Here is an 18,262-nt window from a genome sequence, read left to right as displayed (position 1 = left end):
ACAGACAAAGGCACTGGGGCATATGGGCCTGTTATGGCCTGGAGTTCGGGCTCTCTGGGTGGTAACTGAATGGGTATGCCAGGGTGTGTAGCGACTGGACTGATTCCCCCCAGAACTGAGAGAAGGGCCCTTGGGGTGTGGAAGCAACGCCAAGTGTTGGACATGGCACAGGTGCGGGAGAGGGGTCATGCAGTGGGTGTGAGATTGGGTGCGCTGGCCTGGGGTCACCCTCTGGGCAGGGCGTGGTGAAGCTCGTTGGACCCCGGCTGTTGACGGAGAAGCTGGATGCCAAGGGCTGGGAGAACTGAAAGGCCCGTGAAGGCGTGACTGCAGACAGCCTCAGGCCTGGGAGAGACGGAAGAGTCCAAGGTGAGTCCTGCGGCGAGGCGATGAGGGGGCAGGTCTGGGGCTCCCATTCAGGAATACATGGTCAGCTGCAGCCACTCCTGGCTGTCCACCTGGATCTGTCCGGTGCCACGTCTGTCAAGAGGTCTGAAGGCACAGAAATCTGACCAGACAGCGGATGAAGCTGTCCACGTCCGTGTTCCCTCCCTCACCTGAGTAGCGTGCGATGATCCTGTCGTAGAGATGCTCATTCAGGCGGAACCCTGCTGCCTCCAAGGTTCCTGGGGAGTTCACCGCCTCGCGTGGTCCCTGAACGGTCAGCGTCAAACTGTCTGCCACAGTTCAATGTTGCTCCGCAAGCACTAGAATTCCTCGAAGCCCAGCTTGCTGGTCGTGTCGCTACCCATCACGGTCACCATGATGCAACAGGAGTCAATGCCCCAAACCGTCAGTCTTCAGACCAGGAGGTCGGGTCGCGACGTGGTTGAGAATGTTCGTGAACTCTGCGGCACTGACCTCCACGTCATCTCTAGCCAGCTGGCCAAAGACTCTACGGCCCTGCCGGACCTCCTCACTCTGATTGGCCTGGATGATGGCGTAACGGGTGCGAGGGGCGGGGCTCTGCGTGTAGTGCGCAGGCGCCTCACGGGGGGCGCGAGTATCCCGGCCGGGATGCGCCGGCCGCGATGTGCGTGGCCGTTCCGCCAGCCCCACGGCCTTTGGGCCTGCTGTCCTCTGTACCACCCTCCCCACCCCGGCCACCCTCTCCCCGTGACCCCAACCAGGGTCCCCCCTTCTTCCCCCCTTCCCCCTCCCGCTCCTTCAAGCACGAGTTAACCAGGACCGTGGCTGTGACTCAAGATTCCGCCTCGCCCGCACGCTCGCCGGTCCGCTCACCTGTGCAGCATCCCAAGCGTTGGACTTTGGGGGAAGGCAGCTTGAGAAAACGCTAAAGAAAATTAAGCAACAAACTCCAGTTATCTCCAGAAAAAAAGAAGAAAGGAAACATTTTAAGGTAAAAAAAATTAAGCCAGTAAAAAATTTGCTGCCTAAAGGTTCTTTTACGAGGCCTGTGGGTTTTCATCTTTCTGTATGCCAATAACTTAGTAAGTGTTTCATTTGCTGCTTTATGGTAGAAAACTCGTTGACTCAACAATGATTTGTTCAATAATAACTTCAACAACTTTGTGGTGAATACCAGACGTGGATATAGGGGCAGAATAGAACTGTAAACTGGGATAAAAGACGGAAGATGCCACTGCAAAAAAGCCAGGTACCAAAATTCAAGAAAAAAGATAGGAATTCATTCTAAGGGATTTATTCCTCTCAGCGCGACCCATGAATGCCGGGTCATCCATATAATGTCCCACCCACTTATTATACAAACTGAACAGCGAGGCCCAAGGTCCTTGAAAATTCTCCTCACTTAAAAATAAATGCGTCTACATTTGTTGCACATTTAACAATGTGCAAAGAACCTGTGAGAAACGTGTTTTTGAATAGAGCTGATAATAACAAGGAGTATTAAAAAGTGTGATGTCGGTCCTTTAAAATTGTTTTAAGTCAAAGATCATCTGCTAGCATATGGATTTCAACTTTGCTACCCTAAAGAGATGGCTTCAGATTACAGTGTTTAAAAAATTTAGTTTACTCTCTGAACTCCAATTTAATATTAACTTTCGCTTAGAGAAATGTCTTTTTTTTTTTTTTTTTTTTAGTTATTTTGTGTCCCTCATGACTTTTAAAGAGGACTCTTTTTTTTTTTTTTTTTTTTTTGGCTGCGTTGGGTCTTCATTGCTGTGCGTGGGCTTTCTCTAGTTGTGGTGAGTGGGGGCTACTCTTCGTTGTGGTGTGCAGGCTTCTCATTGCGGTGGCTTCTCTTGTTGTGGAGCACCGGCTCTAGGCGCATGGGCTCAGTAGTTGCGGCACGTGGGCTTCAGTAGTTGTGGCTCTCGGGCTCTAGAGCGCCGGCTCAGTAGTTGTGGCACACGGGCTTAGTTGCTCTGCGGCATGTGGGATCTTCCCGGACCAGGGCTCGAACCCGTGTCCCCTGCCTTGGCAGGCGGATTCTTAACCACTGCGCCACCAGGGAAGCCCGAGAAATGTCTTTTGAAATCTAACCTGAGCTAAAGGAAAACTTATGCTGACAATTCCTTTTGCCGGAGAACCATTCTTTGCCACTCTCAGTGTTCCCCGTCTTGATCCTTCTGGTGTCTATTTCTGTTTTGTTTCTGAGCTCAGAGAGGGTCAGAGTATGATCTGTTCTTCCTCTAAAACCCCAGCATCACCTAGAATTGCAGACCAGGCAGGCATACAGCAGACCTGCCCACACATGCCATCAGTGTCAGGCTGACTCAGACCAGAGAGATCCTTCCTGATTCTCCGTGAAAGAGTGTGTAAAAACTAGGCTTGTACCCTGGTTCATTACAGAGTCACCTTGGCTTACACAACTAAAAGAAGAGGTTCCCTGATGGCTCATGAAACCCGGAGGAAGCCTGACCTTAAAAATGCTAAACATATGGATTACAACCGAACACCATATTGTCCCAATATTCAGAAAAGTGATGAAAGATTTTCAGTTTTAATCCCAGTGTTGGTCTCCAGAAGACACACAGAGTTTCAAATAGTGCAGGCCTTACCCCTGATTTTTTTTACATGAACTTTTAGCCAAACAGCTGGTAAACAGGTTGCCTTGAATTCATTCAAATGTCTCATTATCTTTTCAAAGTTTCCCTTTGAACGTTCATTTCTCTGCTGGTCTAACTTCTTATCACTAATTTCTTCAGTGGGTATAAGGATCATACTCCTTGCTCCTACAATATTATGCAAATCTACAACACTCCTAAAATGAAAACCATAGTGCTAGACTTGCTGTCATAATAAAGACTTTTGAATTGTCATAAAAAGACTAATTTAGTCTCTCTCTCATTTAAAACAAGACACTAATATATTTTAAGGATTCTAGAAAAGAGGCATTGCTATTTTCACTCATCGTCCCTGACCAGTCTTCTTTAAGTCTTGCGTCTGTTTTCTCCATGTTTTCTTAACCAAAGTATATCCTATTAAAACTGGGAAGCAACCATCCTAGGTTAAGATTTCGATACATGTTTCTCTCTTTTCCTTGCCAATGTATTTCTCCGATTGTCCCTTATTTCCCATAACATTTAATACCCATATAATGCAAAAAGCTCACCATGTTACCTAATGGATTTGTACATGTACATATGGTACCTATCTTGAAACAGTTTTTAATTTTATATAGCTGTGCAGTCAGCTGCTGGTTTCTACTGCTTCTGGAAACCTTGCCAGACCATCTGCAGACCTCTAATACTTCTGACCAGAGGGTAAATGGCAGGAATTAAATGTTACGACCGTATTCTACAAAATTTTATGATTCCAATGCCCTAACTCAGAAGCAGTACTAACTGGCCTTCAGAAAGAGACAGAGGTTAGCAAGACCTCTACTTCAACTGCAATAATGCTTCTCTGAGTCAGCAAATGTTATTGACACTTGAGTAGCAGAAGTCAGACCCTACACAAGTATCAATCATCAGCTGGTCAGAATAATAGGACTGGGTATGTGGACAACAGCAGAAAGATTGTCTAGATGCTGGGCACACCGTCTTGGAATCAGGAGGAATTATCGTGACTGGCTTTGGGAACACAACAAATTATGGGATCAGGCTAACTAATTGCAGCTTTAAGGAATCCCCACCAGCAGCAAATACTCACTAGACCAGGGGTCCTCAACCCCCGGGCCGTGGACCAGTCCTGGTGCGCGGCCTGTTAGGAAGCGGGCCGCACAGCAGGGGGCGAGCGAGCGAAGCTTCATCTGCCGCTCCCCGTGGCTCCCCATCTCTCGCATTGCCACCTGAACCATCTCCCCGCCCCCTCCCACCCCGCATCCGTGGAAAAACTGTCTTCCGTGAAACCGGTCCCTGGTGCCAAAAAGGTTGGGGACCTCTGCACTAGACTGAAGGAAACAAGCTAGTGTAGCTGACCTTCTGTGTAGCAGGTGACCTGAAGGTGAGGGTGTGCAGGACACCTGTGAGACCTTGTAGACCAGTGTTTTTTGGTTTTTTTTAAAAAAATCAGGTGATTTTCTCTCTCTCTTTTTTTTTAACATTTTATTTACTTTTTATTTATTTTTTGGCTGCGCAGTGTGTTAGTTGCAGCACGCGGGCTTCTCTCTAGTTGTGGGGCACGGGCTCCAGGGCGCGTGGGCTCTGTAGTGTGCGGCAGGCGGGCTCTCTAATTGAGGCGCTAGAAATCAGTAGTTGCAGCGCGCCGCCTTACTTGCCCCACGACATGTGGGATCTTAGTTCCTCGACCAGGGATTGAACCCGAGTCCCCTGCATTGGAAGGCGGATTCTTGACCACTGGACTGCCAGGGAAGTCCCTGCAGACCCGTGTTGTTGCAGCTGATCTGAAAATGGTTGTCCCCTTCCTCCTCAATAATCCACTCCAAAGTGACCTGATTTATGTATAATCACAGATTCATAGTTAACTCCTACAATTCTTTATTCCTGTCCTCTAACCATTTAGTTATCACGTATAACGATTACATCACTTGCTTCCTTGTATAGCGCCCCCATAAAGGGATGTTTTGGGGGAAAGGATGCACATACACCATGCACACGTGCTGTTGTGTTTGTTGTTTCAGGGGGAGTCTAAAGTTGTTGTGTTAGTCAAGAGGGAACTTCACACTTTTATTTTGTGGGTGGAGTGGTAGAGTGAAATGTGGAGGTATGCATGACAGGAAGGAAAGGAAAATTGACAGCGAATGGGTTCCTCATTCTATGAGACTGCGAGGGAACTGGTGTTGTTTTGAAAGTTCAAGTTCAAATTCCAGAGATTGGTGGTTATATGTAGAGATGTAGGTATATGGAGAGGCATAGTATTGGGCTAGCCTTCCTTTTTGTTTGAAAATCAACTTTATTGAGGTATCATTTACGTACAATGTAATGCATCCATTTAAAATGCACAACTCAGTGTGTACACGTGTGGAACTACTGCCACAGTCAAGATGGAGAATATTTCTATCGTTCTTCAAAATTTCTTCTTGCTTCTTTTTTGTCCCTCCCTTCTTCTTACTTTAGCCCCAATCAAAACAGAGCTGCTTTTTTGTCACAACTTTTTTGAATTTTCTAGACTTATATAAATGGAATCATACTCTTATGTCTGGCATCGTACACACAACATAATGATGTTGACACTTATTTATTTTGTTGAGTATTTAGCAGTTTGTTTCTTTTTATTGTTGAATAATATTCCACCATGTGCATGTATCACTTTCTGTTTATCCATAACCTGCCTGTGAACATCTGGATTGGTTGCGATTTTTGATTGTTGTGCTTAAAGCTGCTATGGATGATTTCCAGTTTAGGGTTATTGTGTGCAAAACTGTTATAAATACTTGTGTACAAGTCTTTGTGTGGACATATGTTTTCATTTTTTGTGTGTATATACTTGGGAGTGGAACGTCTGGGTCATATGTTTCACTTTTTCAGAAATTACCAAAAAGTTTTTTCTGAGTGATTGAGCCATATAATATTGCCAGAAGGGGTTTATGAGAATTCCAGTCGCTCAGCATCCTCACCTCCATTTGGTTTTGTCCATCATTTTAATTATAGCCATTCTAATGGGTGCATGGTGGAATCTCACAGTAGTTTTATATTTCCATTTCCCTGGTGACTAGTGTCATTTACATCTTTTCATGCAACTTGTATACTGTCATTAGTGAAGTGTCTGTTCGATTCTTTCACTCATTTTTTAATTGGATTGTTTGTCTTTTTATTATTGCATTGTAAGGGTTCTTTGTCTTCTTCTTATTGCATTGTAAGGGTTCTTTAAATAGCCTGGATACAAGTCCTTTGTTGAATATATGCTTTGCAAACATTTTTTACATTCTCTTGGTTGTCTTTTCATTTTCTTGACAATGTCTTTTAAAGACCCCAATTTTTAAAAATTAATTAATTAATTTATTTATTTATTTATTTTTGGCTGCGTTAGGTCTTCATTGCTTCATGCCAGCTTTCTTTAGTTGCATCAAGTGGGGGCTACTCTTCATTGCGTTGAGCGGGCTTCTCATTGCGGTGGGTTCTCTTGTTGTGGAGCACGGGCTCTAGGTGCGAGGGCTTCAGTAGTTGTGGCACTTGGGCTCAGTAGTTGTGGCGCACAGGCTTAGTTGCTCCACGGCACGTGGGATCTTCCCAGACCAGGGCTTGAACCCGTGTCCCCTGCATTGGCAGGCGGATTCTTAGCCACTGCACCACCAAGGAAGCCCTAAAGACCCCAATTTTTATTTTGATAAAGTCTAACTTATTGGCATTTTCTTTTATAGCTCGTGGTTTTTCTCTCCTATTTAAGAAATCTTCATAAAACCCAAGGTCACTAAAATTTCTCCATTGTTTTCTTCTAGAGATTTTATAGTACTAGGCTTCACATTTAGGTCTATGATCATTTCAAGTTAATTTTTGTGTATAGTTTGAGTTGACACTTTTTTTTTTGCATATGGATATCCAGTCATTCCAGCACCATTAGACATACATGTGTGGATCTCTTTCTGGACTCTATTCTGTTTCGTTGTTCCTTATGTCTAGCTTTCTGTCAATACTGCACTATCTCGATTTTTGTAGATAGCGTTAAGTTCTTCTTACACCATCAAGGTCCATCTTGTTCTTCTTTTTCAAAATTGTTTTGGCTGTTCTAGAGCTGTCACATTTCCAAATAAAATTTAGAATGAGCTTGTCAATTTCAGTGAGAATACTGGCTGGAATTTTGACTGGGGTTACTTTGAATCCATCAATCAATTTGAGTAGAATTGAAATCTTAACAATTGAATCTTTCAATGAACCTATGAATTTTAATGTACTATGAATCAGAACCTTCCAATAAATCTATGAACATGGATTATTTCTCCATGTATGTGATTCTTCCTTAATTTCTTTGAGCAATGTTCTATAATTTTCAGTGACGAGTTCTCACATATCTCTTGTTAAATATATTCCTAAGTATTGTTTGTTTTTAGGTACTCTTGCAAATAGAATTTTTTTTTTTTTTTTTTTAAGAAATTCACGTTCTTTTATTTATTTATTTATTTATTTTTGGCTGTGTTGAGTCTTCGTTTCTGTGCGAGGGCTTTCTCTAGTTGCGGCAAGTGGGGACCACTCCTCATCGCGGTGCGCGGGCCTCTCACTATCGCGGCCTCTCTTGTTGCGGAGCACAGGCTCCAGCCGCGCAGGCTCAGTAATTGTAGCACACGGGCCCAGTCGCTCCGTGGCATGTGGGATCTTCCCAGACCAGGGCTCGAACCCATGTCCCCTGCATTGGCAGGCGGATTCTCAACCACTGCGCCACCAGGGAAGCCCCTAGAATTTTTATTATTTAATTTTCTAATTGTTTACTGCTAGCGTACAGAATACAACTAATTTTTGGATGCTTAACTTTGTATTCTCTCACCTTGCTAAATTTACATATTAATTCTAGTAGCCGTCATGTAGATTTCCTTGAGGTTTTCAGCACAAATACTCATGCCGTCTGTAAATAGAATCCAACTTTCTTCTTCTTTTCTGCCTTTATTTGCTTTTGATATTTATTTTGGTTTTTTTTTTTTTCTTACTCTCATTTTATTGTTTTGCACTCAATTTTTGCGCTCGTTGCTCACTGGGGATAACCCACCGCTATGTTAAAATCCCTGATCTGGGGAAATTTAGCAGAGATCTCAAACTAAGGCAGGAATAGGGCCAGGAAAATAGCTGATGGGTTAAAGAAGAAACCAAAAAAAGACACTGTGAAGAAATATAGTTAGCTAGAGGCAAGCCTGCAGTTTTAGCCTTGCTCTGCTGCTGCTATTGCTGATGGGGTTGGTCACATGGAGGTCCTTTTGAGCTGGTTGGAAAGAAGGAGGAAATGTATGAGAGCTGTGAGTGGACGGGTCTTAGCTGTGGCTGGAAAACTCTGTGGACGTTAGAACTCCTAGGATTTTCAAGTGAGGAGGCCAGTATCAGTCCTAGGCCAACATGCCAATCAGATCCCAGTTCCCCCTCCCCTGCACATCCACTCAAGCTGGAGAAGCAGTCTCAGCCTCTCTGCCTCAGTTTCTGGACCCTTCTTTCTTCTCCAACAGTATCATCCTCACTTCCCAGAGACCTTTCCTTCTTCCCCTAGCAAAAGCTCTCAGGAAAGACCTGAGCCCCTTTCTGTGATTAAATTCTGCCCCATCCCCACACCTCACCCACTGTTATGTTTTAACAAGGTGTATCCGAAGATGTTTTAAGTCCTGAACAATGACAGCACAAACACAACAGCAAAACATATAAAGGAAGAAAATAGCATTTATTGAACATCTATGAACCCTGTGATGCCCCACGGTTATTATTTAATCATAGTAAGATCTAAAATAGGATTTGTGTCCTCATTATAGATTAAAGGACTGGGGTTTAAGAGGTTCAGCCTTTTGTTCAAGGTCATATAAAAATTGGAGAATAAATTTGAACCTCAATCTGAGTTTAAGTATAGGCCTTTTCCACTGCACTCTTCTGACCCTTCCATATTACTGAACACTTTTTGTGTAATATATTTGCTGACTTATCACTGACTCTACTATACTAGATTGTACATTTCTTGTCTGCAGGAATGCACTCACCATTATACACCCAACCTCCAGCACAGGGCACGGCAAATAGTAGTTATTCAGTGCCAGCTTGTTGAATTGATTTAAATACCAAGAGAACCATGTGTCTATTTGCTTTATTTATTCATTCATTAAACAAATACTTCTTTTGTGGTTGGACACATAGATCTAGAGTGGAAGTCACATAACCAAATAAGCAATTAATTCTACACAGTGTTACAAGCAATGATACAGGGATGAATAAAATATTGAGGAAACACAGAAAAGAGATACCCAGAATGGCCTTGGGATGTCAGCAAAGGCTCCCTGAAGGAGGAGGGATATTTTGACGTTTGATGTCGAGAATGATGCGATGTGAAAGAGGGAAGATATTCCAGACAGAGAAGGCAGTCATGTGCAAGGTTAGGAGTGAGAGAGAGTGTGACACATTCAAGAAAATGTAAATAGCTCAGTGTGGTTGGGACATAGAAGGTGAGACATGGAATGATGAGAGATGAGGGCAGACAATGAAGTAGGTGTCAACTATGAGAAGATAGATTATCATGTTCTGTTAAGGCTTTATCCCAAGGGAGCCACCAAAGGAATATAATCTGCAGATGGCAGAATCTGATTTCTTATTTAGAAAGACCATCCTGGCTGACTTCTTTGTGGAAAATGATGGGGGGGTGGGGGTGGGGAGGACACCATTTGGTAAAGAATCGCTGAGTTCTAGGTGAAAGATGATTGTGGTCGAAACAAAGATAAAGAGTATGGGACTGGGGAAAGTGGGTAGATCTGAGAGATAATAAAAGTAAAATGCATAGGATTTGGAGACTGATTAATTTTGGGAGTAATGGAGAAAGGATTGATGAGGATGTCTTAGGTTTGGGGTTTGAGAAAATGGTGGACAGCCAGGCCATTTATGAGCTCTTGAACCCAGGTGAAGTATTCGTCTGAAGAAGAATACCTCCAATAAATACCATCCCAAATGGTGTACCAGAACCTTAAAATCATCATAATTGTTTCACTAAATTATTAGCCTCCCCCTCCCCAGCTAACTCGCCACATCTCTCTGTAACACCATCATTTTCCGAGTCAATTAGGCTGCAAACCTCTTGTGCACCGTTGGTTCCTTCTCTCCTCAGCAATCCCTACGCTTTCAGTTAGTTGCCGAGGCCTGTTCGTCATCCTCACCAGTGGCTCTTGAGTCTGCCCTGTCCTTCCCTTCCCACTGCCATAACTGCAGTCTGAGCCCTTATCACTTCATGCCGGAACTATCTCTTAGCTTGAGTAGTTTCCTAACCCGTCTTCATACCTCCAGTTGCTCCCCAGTGCAGTCCATCTGGGACCCCATGGCCGGAATGATTTTCTTTGTACACTGCTTCCATCACCTCTCCCAGCTCAGACGTGTTTAGCACACTGTTCTCTGGACAGATGACTTCCTCCCCATCTGCCCAGTGTGTCTTATGCATTTCCAGCTCGGGGAGCTTCGCTTGGAATGTGGCTTTCTCCTAACATCTTCCTCTACCTCGCTAAACAGTCTTCCTCCTGTTGGGCTCAGCTCCAGTCCCAGCCTTCATGCGTCTTCTGGGACCATCCACACCATCTCTCTGGCCTCGGAAAGACTCTGGCACGATATCAATTTTGTTCACTTTCTCTGTTCTTCTCTGTATAAGTCTTGTCTCCCTATCTGAGCAGTCGGCCTCCCAATGCTGAGTCAGTGGACCTCTCCTCCAGCACAGGCAGTGGAGAGACAACCAGATTCTGATCAGCTCACAATTGCTGTTCTTTCTTTTTTTTTTTTTTAATTTATTTTAATTAATTAATTAATTTATTTATTTATGGCTGTGTTGGGTGTTCGTTGCGGTGTGCAGGCTTCTTACTGTGGTGGCTTCTCTTGTTGCAGAGCACGGGCTCTAGGTGCAGGCTTCAGTAGTTGTGGCTCACGGGCTCAGTTGCTCTGCGGCATGTGGGATCTTCCCGGACCAGGGCTCGAACCCATGTCCCCTGCATTGGCAGGTGGATTCTTAACCACTGCGCCACCAGGGAAGTCCCAATTGCTGTTATTTCTTGCTGCCACTTGACTTTGCCATTGAAGACGGGTTATGCCAGTTTGTCCACGATCGCTGGCATATCCATGCCGGTTTAGGTCCCAGCAGTGACTTGTGTTAGGTGCCAAGATCATGCTCTTTCTGATTTACATTCCCACACCCAGCCTTTGTTCCTCAAGCTCGTTGCTGGCTCTGAGTGGCTAGATCTGGAATATCCTCTACATTTTAACCAGTGATGGTGCAGAAATCAGCTCTCCTATTGGAACCTCCGAGAAGCCCTAGTTTTCAGCCTTTGTCGCTAGCGCAGGTACCTCCTATCCTCTTGGTTAGCCCACCCCTTTGGGAGGCATTCAGTCCTTTTAGAAATTAGTTATGTTTCTTCTCTGGAAACCACATTTCCATACCCCAACTTAACTCCTATATATATATCTGGCAACAGGAAGCTTCCTTACTGTCCTCCCCTCTTCCCAGCAAGGAACACCTATTCCCCCCACATTTACACAGCTGATAGAGTGAGCATATGTGTTGGGGGAGGGACGGCGCATTGCACAAGCAACCCTACGCAGAGCAGAAGTGATTCAGTCCAAGGTAACGTATAGTTGCAACCTTATGCGTAGGAGAGTCTTCTTTCATCTCTAGGTGCCTGTGCCCAAAGTTACTTTCTGTCTCCCTTCCCTTCATCCCCAAATTCATTCTGCGGCCTCCTCAGCCCCGCTACTCTGGCTGACGAGGCTGCCTTGAGCTCGGACTAAAGGAGAGTGGCTCCAGCAGACTGCAGGCTGGGAAGAGAAAGGAGGCCCCTGTTGGTTTCCTAGTCCCTCCTGCTTCGCTGCAGTTGTAGTAGTGGCTCCATCATCTGCTGCAGAAGGACCTGCGCCCTCTCCCATGGCCCTAATGCTTCAGGCTCCGGGAGCGCCACTCCCTCCGTGCGTTCCTTCCGACTCCAGGGTGGTGACAGATTTCTGCTGTTGCTCCTCCCAGCATGTCAGCATCCCTCGTGGTTCCCTTCACCCTGCTTCTTCATTCAACTTCCTGTGCTTAAACTCTTGTTAATGTGCCATCTGTCTGCCTCATGGATGCTAATTGATACAATGCTGTCTCGAAGAGCACCCAGACTAATCTTTGCCTTTATAGGGGTGCATCTGGGGTATATTGATCTCTCCCATGGCACCAAGCATGGGGACGGGCCACTAGAAAATCACTTGTTATCCTAGATGAAGAAAGATTATTCATAAGCTACACTCAGTTCTTTGTGTGAATCCAGGGTTCCTGTTGACAAACCAGACTGCAAGACGTGACCCCTGTTAGCATGGGGTTCTTATTGATTATTGCCCAGTGGGCTTGACCCTACACCCCCTGGGGTTCCCAACTGATAGTGAAAGATCAAGACGACATAATCTTATTTATTGACGGGTGCCCAATGAATAGACTCAACGGCCTGCCTAAAACCCAGTGGAATATCTCTGCCATCTTCCAGCTCTAAATTCTAAATTCTGGGACTGATACCATTCTTTATGAAGCCAGCATGTTTGTCACTGTCCTAGAGGATGACTCTGGCAGGAGTTATTCCAAGAGGGCTGATGCTTCAACACCGCTACCTTCAGGGTAATTTGGAGATGACTTGTTCACAGTGCTCTTTCTGTTTAACAAGGGCAATGTTCATTCTTAGAAGTGGAAGAGCCACTAATCGTCTGCTATCATCAAAGAGAAACTCTTACCAGATGCCTTAGCAGAGTTTGCTGCTTTGCTGCTTTCTGGAGGCCTCAGAGATTCTTGTTTTAATTATCCTTTCTCCACACATCATGTTTTTGAAATTCCCGACATACTTCCAAGTTATTTTAGCTGGGTATCTTCCCAGCTGATCTTAAAATCAGCGTTCCTACTCTTGGCTTCTTAATGATGCTTGCCAATGGAAAAAAAAAAGGGGTGAAAGGATATCAAGATCTTTTCCCTCAGGATGTAGTGTAACCATCTCTTGGGGAAGGATTTTTTTCATTTAAGTGTAAAGTGCAGGGTCCAGAAGGGCCAACACATGCAAATTTGAAACAAACGTTTCCAGAGCATCAGTCCTTCACACATGCATAAAACAGATTATCCAATGGGAGCAGTACATAAATCACTCAAAAGAGAGTGCCAAAAAATTCCACCGCATGCCTTCCAGAATTTAAAACCCAAACATGTTAGAGTTCCAAACCCTTACCTAAAAAATTCTGAAAGCAAAATGAACTGTGAATAACTATGGAGAAAGTAGAAACAATTCATCCACCTGATGGGACCACCTGCTAATCAAAGTTCCCACAGTGTTTCGTATCCAGCTATGAATCAAAACTCTGGAGCTAAGTTTATGGCTTAAAAAGCCAAAGACTCCTGTCACCATCATCACTGTTATTTACCAGTGACTGGGCCAGAATCTGCATGAGTCTCGATGTTTCTTAAAGGATGTTGGTCCATTCTTAAAGGATGTGTCTGATTTGGGAGAGGAGTGTGGCCTGGTTCCAGATGCTGAGGTTAATGGGCAGTGTGGTAAATCACAGTCACAGAAAAGAAAGGCCTTGGAGTGGGTGGACGAGTGTTTTAGTTTCTTAACCCACTGCACACCCACGGAAGAGAGAACTTGACATGTGTTAGAAATGTCTAAGAAGAGGTACTTCCACACATTTTTTTTAGGGAAGTGTTCTTGTACTAGACACAGTGCTTAGTGCAGAACGTTTCTAAAAAGGATTTATCGAGGTAGACGTGAAATAATTCTTATAACAAAATGTCTGCCATCCTACATGCAGAAAGTAAGTGGGGCCAAACATGAGGAGCCCCCCAAAAATTGGAAAAAGAGAAATGGGTTCAGCTGTCAAACCAATGCCCTGAAATAGTCTGGCACACAGTCTGGCACTGAGCTACAAGACTTGGTTCAATGTATTTATGTATCGGTTTGCTATGGCTGCTGTAACAAAACACCCCGACTGGGTGACTTAAAACAACAGACATGTATTGCCTCACAGTATGGGAAGCCAGAAGTCTGAAGTCAAGATGACAGCAGGGCCACGCTGTCTCTGAAATGTAGAAGGGCCTCCTTCTTTGGCTCTTCCTAGCTTCTGGTGTTTACCTGCAATTGCTTGGTTTCTTGGTTTGCATCACCCCAGTTCTGTGTCCATTGTTGCATGGTGTTCTCTGTGTGTCTCTTTCTTCACATGGTTGCCTTCTTATGAGGACACCAATCATATTGGATCAGGGGCCCACCCTACTTTAGTATGACCTGACCTTAACTATTACATCTGCAACAATGGACAAGTCACATTCTGAGGTACTGGCAGTTGGGACGTCAACATCTTTTTCGTGGGGGGGGGGGGGTAGGACACAAGTCAACATGCAACAACTTTATTGAAATATGGCAAGAATAAGATTTACAAATTAGGAGCTTTCTTCTCTGTTTCTGTTCTCCTTTTTTCTTGCCTTCCTCCCTCTTCCTTCCTTCCTCTTTCCTTCCTTTCTTCCTCTCTCTCTTTCTCGCCCCCCCTTCTCTCTTTCTTTCTTTTCTTGTTTCCCTAGCCATAGCATCTTGGTGAGGAGTGAAGAACAGAACTAGGTGACACTAAGTTGGTGTACATAAGAAAAGGCATGGCGATACCTAGAGAAATACAACTCAAAATGAGAAAGGCAGTCTGCCTGTGTGATGAGGACATCTCATACACAGCATAATGGAATTTTGAAGAAGGAGAAAGAAGATTTAGCAGTGTAACATGCATGAGGGAGCTAAAGATGATTTTCAGAAATTGGCTGTGTTGCCAGGAGTAGCCATCCTTTTACCACCATTGAGAGCATCCTGAGTCCATAGCTATGTTACACGTCATGGCTTTGGAGTCACTTCTGTGTTCCGTTCAGCTGTGTCACTGTGATGAGCTGGCTCTGTGGAGGGAGGAAACAGGACCAGTTTTGTTCATACTACATGAAGCCTCAGGGTTAGCCTGCTACATGAATCTGATGGGGATTCTTTAGCAACGGAGGCACAATAACAAAAGACGGAGAGAAGAAAATTGTGGCAGGGTCCATTCAAGCACAGCCCAAAGGACAAAGAAGCTTGTCTGGTGGATTTTAATATTATGGCTCCTCTGTAATAGACAACTATGTCTTATACTTTCTCAGCTGAGAATTAGTCCTTCATATCACCCAAGGAAGCCCACCTGTTCTGTTCCTATGCTCATTAAACAAACTTCCCACTTTAGTTTATACTCCTTCAAGGAGAGAATGTGTTAATTGTATTAACAAAAATATTCACATCCAGAGTTTGGCAGACTTTTTTGTAAAGGGCAAGATTGCAGATATTTTCAGCTTTGCAGGCCACAGCAGCTCTGTGGCCATAACGCAGCTCTGCCGCTCCTGGGGGGAAAGCAGCCCCAGACAATACGTAAGCCTAGGGCCTGGATGTGCTCCAGCGCAACTTGCTTTACAAAAACAGGCGTCAGGCTGAGCTGGCCCGCAAGCCATTGTTTGCTGACCCTGTTTTAGACCATAGGACAATATATATATATATTTTTTTGCCTTTTTAGTAAAAATTTGAATTTCTCTTTTATATGTAAATCTCAGTTTGGTTAATGTGCACTGCCTGTGAGAAACAGTTCCACCTTCTATGTGCTGACAAATTCAAGATTCTGAGTGTGTAAGACCTAGGGTCAGATCTTCCAGCACAGTTGAGTCACACGCTCGTTGTTACCTCATAAAGCGTCATGGCAACAGTGTGCTGATCTTTCCTCCAAAATGGATAGGATCTCATGATACAATTTTATTTATTTATTTTATTTTTTTCTTTTGGCCACACCACGCAGCATGTGGGATCTTAGTTCCGTGACCAGGGATCAAACCCATGCCCCCCTGCAGTGGAAGTGCGGAGTCTTAACCACTGGACCACCTGGGAAGTCCCTCTCATGATACAATTTTATATCAGCAGTTTTCTCTTTTTGTTTTTCCTTCACTCAGTGGGGCCTCAAAGGTCAACGAGACTAGTTTTGTAAAGGAGAGTGTGAGTCCGAGAAATGTGAACTGACTTAGAAATGAAAACTGGAAGCGAGGCTGAGTATCCAGGATTCCCAACCTTAGGTTTGGTTTCCCAGCCTTTGAACTTGGCTGCTAAAAATTATCACAAAAGCTGGAGACCCGGGACTTAAGTCACCAGACAGCAGTTATATAGTGTTGATGACGGGGATGGTGAGTAAGCCACTGGCTTGGTACGAAGAAGCCAAGAGCACTCACGAACTCTCAGGATGCCCTATAGTTCGTATAATATCTTTAAAAATTTTTAAATGCCATTAAACATTTATTATCCATGTATTTATCTAAGCCTGTCTTGAACCTGTCTATGTTTTGGCTTTACATCTAGTTCAGGTAACAAATTCCATGTGTTTACTTCTCTTCTAGACAAGAAGCCCTTCTTGTTGATTTAAAGCCGCTTTTTATTAAAACTGATGGTGATGTAATCAAAAGATGCCCAAGGTGGATTATCCCAGAGAGCTCTTAAAGGGAACGCATTCCGAGGGTGTCCTTTGCAAAAAGGGTCTCTGGGTACCTTACATACCACATCACCCCAAAGTAGCAAAGTTATACAGTGGTTTTCCAACATTTTTAGCCACCAAAACTTGCTAAAAAAATTACATAGGATCTTAGATAAAATTGGTAACAAATGCACTGGTCTACCTGTAGGCCATTTTCCGCAGAGAATTCAACGTCATGTCACAGACTATCATTTTTTTCTTTTAATTTGGCTGCCCCCTCACTAGAACATCAGCTCCACGAAGTCAGAGCCTGTGTCTGTTTATCCCCAGTCACTCAAATGCATAGAAGGCATTCAGTAAATATTGTTAAATAAATGAAGCAACGTGTGAGGTCCTGAAGCCACACCTGAGCCTGAGGCTTCCTCCGTGGTTATTCCCTTTCTCTCATCCGGTACCAAACTTGGGCGTCCTCCGTGAAGCCCTTCCTGGGGTGTGAGGTGGATTTTGATTGGCATAGAACCTTGAAATAAAGCTCACACACATTTTATCTTATTGGGGCCTCTCAATCACCCTAATATGGTGCATATTATTACCACTTCCAATTTGTAGATGAGAAAATAGACTCGGAGACCATAATGGACTTGGTCGCAGTCACGTTGATGGGAAATGTTAAAGCCGTAGGACTGAGACAGCTCCAAATGCACTACAGCAGAATTTCAAACTACTTTGCAACTCATAGGAAGGAATTTTAAATTATAACCCAGAAAATACACACACACACACAGACACACACACACACACACACACACACACGCACACACATACAGTTAAAGCAAAGGTTCTACAAAAGAATGCCCTTACTAATGTAATATACTCTGATGTTTTTATTCTATTTAATTTAAAAAATTCTAATTGCAACCACAGACTGAAGAACAGCATTGTCTGACATCCATATTTTCTTGCATAATTTCCCCTCTCATATCATCTTTTCTCTCCATTTTGAACATGAAGGGATAATTGCTTTCTTCTCCTGCCGGGCTTCCCAGTCTCTACCTGAAGTCAGCCTGTCTGGGGAGCAGGAGTTCCCCCGAGCTGGAGTCAGGGAACACGGAACAGCCAAGACACTGTCTGAAAGGAAATGGAAAGCTTTTACGGGGGCAAAGGCGGAGAGAAAATCAAATCTGAAAGCCTGGACAGCTGGGGCAGGAAACAGTTAAGAGACCACTAGGTGTTTTGAGCTGCCAAGACCACCACAATGTTCCTGCAAAGATTAGGCAGAGAACAGATGTGCAGTAACTCGAGTTCTTCAGAGTAAGATAGCGACGACATAAATTAACCTTGTCTAGGGCCTGACAAAGGGACCACGCGCTTTTGGAAGTCCTCAGAGTGAAGCCATTTTTTATGGGCCCTTCAAGGTTATATACCTTTATCCAACAGAACGAGTTTAATTAGAGCTGCTTGTTTACAGGGAAGGGAAGCGAGCCCAGTAGGGGCTATCAGGGTGACTGGACAGAAAATAAACGAATGAGCCTGCAAAACAGCCGAGGTTTCCTTGAGTTCTCTTCAGCTGATAAGCTTTCCTTCACCCCTCGAGATGACTTTTGTCTGTTTTCCCGAAACTGGAGAAACAAAGAGGTGAAAGCATTCCAGACTCCCGATCCTCCAGTTTGGAAGGATTGTGGTCACCATCTCCTTCGAAGATGCCTTTTCTGAGGGATGGTGAGGTGATGCCACACCCAGCTGCTGGAGGACGGGTCTCCAGGACTGCTCAC

The 18,262-nt window shown here is 44.3% G+C and overlaps 1 pseudogene; it reads right to left on the bottom strand.

Annotated features, from left to right (window-relative positions):
- Positions 1-416: 416 nt before the first annotated feature.
- On the bottom strand, positions 417-4,225 carry LOC137755871 (calpain small subunit 1 pseudogene; annotated as a pseudogene).
- Between the last annotated feature and the right edge of the window lie 14,037 nt (positions 4,226-18,262).

The sequence above is a fragment of the Eschrichtius robustus genome, chromosome 21 (genome assembly GCF_028021215.1).
Source record: "Eschrichtius robustus isolate mEscRob2 chromosome 21, mEscRob2.pri, whole genome shotgun sequence".
Taxonomy (NCBI): Eukaryota; Metazoa; Chordata; class Mammalia; order Artiodactyla; family Eschrichtiidae; genus Eschrichtius; species Eschrichtius robustus.
The sequence above is the reverse complement of the archived record's forward strand: the minus strand, read 5'-3'. Positions and strand labels throughout refer to the sequence as shown.